We start from the raw sequence: 3,371 nt of genomic DNA, 5'->3' as shown, positions 1-3,371 counted from the left end.
AGAACTTTAAAGGCTGATGGCTAAATTTAATCGGGGTTAAATCATTGAAATAAAGATGTTGTTCTTACGCAACACAAATGAGAAGTGATTCTGCCACTGCTTTCCCTACAAGGTAGTGAATGGTACAGGTTCCTAGGAGCAGCCCAGCAGTTTGGTAATGTTATGAATTCAGGGGACGCAGGCAATGTGAAGGTCTGGTTCATTGCTAATATTGTCTTCTGGGGATTTCGGCCTGTAGGTTAAGCAGGCAGGGTTCCACAGCTAGCATTGTGAAATGACCAAGCACTTGCTTGCTGACTCTCAGTTCAGCAAAATTCTTTGTACATGGCATCCTAACTGCATTCTATATTTAAGACAGATGTTTTCTCTAAGGAACTCCAAATGCTGTCTGCAAAGGAGCTTGCATAAACAACCAGGGACTTGGACTGAATGAAACGTGAGTTTGTTTCAACTTAGTTTGGCAATCTGATTGTGTGCCAGTTTAGTCATTTTAGAAAATACACAGGTCCAGTTCTGATTCAGACTGGCTTACCACCTGGTTTATTTTTCTTTAAAAATAAATGTTAAGTCAACAGTGATAAGACATGTATGCTCGATATGATTTGGTAAGAAGGGCACATTACCTTTTTAGTTGTCCTTCCAAACACCCGTAACATCTGTTTAGCCATGAGAAAACATCAGATAAACCCAAATTGAACAGCATTCTATAAATTACCTCACCAGTACTCCTCAAGGTCACCCAAAACAAGGAAAATCTGAAAACCTGTCACAGTCTAGAAGAGCCTAAAGAGGCATGATAACTAAATGGAATGTGGTCTCCTGGATGGATCTTGGAATAACAAAGGACATTAGGGAAAAACTAAGAAAATCTGAATATAGTGTAGACTGCAGTCAATAATAATGTATCAATTTTGGTTCCTTAGTTGGGACAAATGTACCATACTAAGATGTTAACAATAGGCAAACTGGATGTGGAATTTATGGAAACCTTCTGTACTTGCTTCCTAACTTTTCTATATATTTAAGCTATTTTAAATTAAATTTTTATTAAAAAAATAAATGTCCCAAGTTAGTTTGGCTGATAGTTCTGCAAAACCAAGAATTTGAGTCCATTTCAGGTTTCCATTCGTGGTTGATTTAGACTCTTGTCCCCAGTGTCTCATTATTTTACCAAGAGGAAAATTGAAACATAAAGATAGGGCTGAACATAAGTTGTGGGGTAATGAGATAAAAGAGAATTTCTCTTCTAGAACTCATTTACCTTGTTCTCCACTCAAGCACCTAGCCTCTGGACCTTGCCCAACTACCTTCCGCCAAGATGCTGGCTAATAAATGAGTTTCTGGTGTTACCTTTTTAAGGGTTTACATATTTTAATAGGATATTTTGGAGAGGGAAAATGGGTACCGAAGAATGATTTCATATTGGTGGAATTTTCAATATAGAAGATGGTTTCATTGATTCTCAAGCCATTTCTATTTATTGGACCAGACCCCTACTCGAACAACACAGGGTCAGCCAGTTACTACTAGGGCAGTGGCCATAAATTCTGATGGTTAAGGTCCTGACTTCCTGGAGACGATCAGGAATAACGTGACTTCTCATCTCAGGCATGTAAGATACAGTCAGTGTGGGAGTGAGTCGTAGAGTTGGTGATAGCAGGAGGCCAGCCTCTGAGAGATGCCCTGTACCTTGCTTTTTGGTCTTTAATAACTTGAGACATTGCTGCCAGCTATCTAACCAAACTCTGCAACTGCTGTAATGAGAAAGTGATGGACTCTGGACTCAAAGTCCTGTGTTCAAGTCCCCATTTCCGAGTTTGCCATTTCCTGGCTGTGTGGCTGAGGTCAGCCTACTTAATCTTACTAATCTTGAGGTTTTTCATCAGGAACAAGTCTGATAATTATCCTGCCTTGGAGGATTGCTGCAAAGATTAACTAGGTTGAGTGTGTGAGAGCCTCTTGCCAGTGTCTGGGATACAGTAAGTGCTGAGCAAATGTTCTTTCCCCTTCCCCTCCTTCCTTTCTCACAGGACAGGACAGTGGGGACAGGCACAGCCTCGGCAGCCCAGCCTCTGTGACAAATAGTTCTCTCTGTTCTCACTAGATTAGCATTTCTAATAGGATCAAGAATTCTTCTAATTCATTGATTATTAATCCTGAGGTTTGCAAATAATCTCTCCTGATTTGTGCAGAACCAAGAACTTAATGCTCTTTCAGGGTTTACATTTATTTATGATTATTTTGTTTTTTTTCAGTGGAGAGGTCCAATTTTATCCCACCAGAAATTGTCTAGGTGGCCCTCTTGCTGGACAATTAAAGTTAATTGAGCCCAGGAGCTATGCAAAGTAGACACTAAAAGAGGATTGTTTAAAACAAGACGCACCGGTCTGCTAATAGGATGCCTTGCAGCAAAAGATGCCACTACTGAGATTCTCTCAGGAGAGATTCTCTCAGTGGAACTGTGGGAACAAATGAGCAAGGAATAAGGTATCTAAGAAAGCTAAGAGTGTTGGGAAGAAGAGAAAATAGAAGAGAAGCAGGCAGGTAAGATCAACAGGAAGAGATCCCTCCACACAGGATCTGGAGGTCAAAGTGCTGGGGAAGGCTTTTTCTGAAACCCAAACTCTGAAGATGAGGGGACTTTGAAGGGAAAGATTTCCCAACATACATGTCATTTATATTTCTGAATGGCAGCCGCCTTCACAGTACATGTGTTTCTGTTATTAATACAATAAGTGTACCAGGTGTGTCTGTTACACACCTGGCCTAAGAGTGTGGCCTGTGGGGACTGTACAGTTTCCTTCTAACTGACATAAGAAAGCTTTTGTCTCTCTGTGCACCAAACCACATGAAAGTGAAATGACCACACGTTTATTATCATTATTAATATTATTCACAGTCTGCATTATTACATAACAGTGACAACAGTCAAGCAATCCCATTTGGGCCAAACATGAGTTTGAGGAATTGCAGAGAGATCATTCCACAGAGTCTTCTGAAACATTAGGTGGGAAAAAGAAATGAATGTTCATGGTTTTACTACCAAGTGTCCTTTGCTGTATTATTTTAGAAAACTTTTTAATAAAACAGTTATAACTGTGGTGAACAATTTTGAAAATGAAGACCAGCTAAATAAATGAATAAATACCACCCATTATCTCATTAACTGAGGATAAGGCAATTAACATTGATGTTTTCTTTTTCTTTTCAAGTTATATTGTATTTTCAGTATAGAAGTATAATAGAAAACGTGAAAAATAGAAAAAAGAAGAAGAGAATTCATAATTATTCCACCTTAACTACTATTGTAATTTGGGTATATTTTTTCCTTAGATTCTTTTTCATCTCTATGAGTAATAGTCCTCCTTTAA

This window comes from Propithecus coquereli, unplaced genomic scaffold (genome assembly GCF_000956105.1).
Source record: "Propithecus coquereli isolate 6110/MARCELLA unplaced genomic scaffold, Pcoq_1.0 Scaffold545, whole genome shotgun sequence".
NCBI classification, from domain to species: Eukaryota; Metazoa; Chordata; class Mammalia; order Primates; family Indriidae; genus Propithecus; species Propithecus coquereli.
This window is presented reverse-complemented; position numbering follows the sequence as displayed.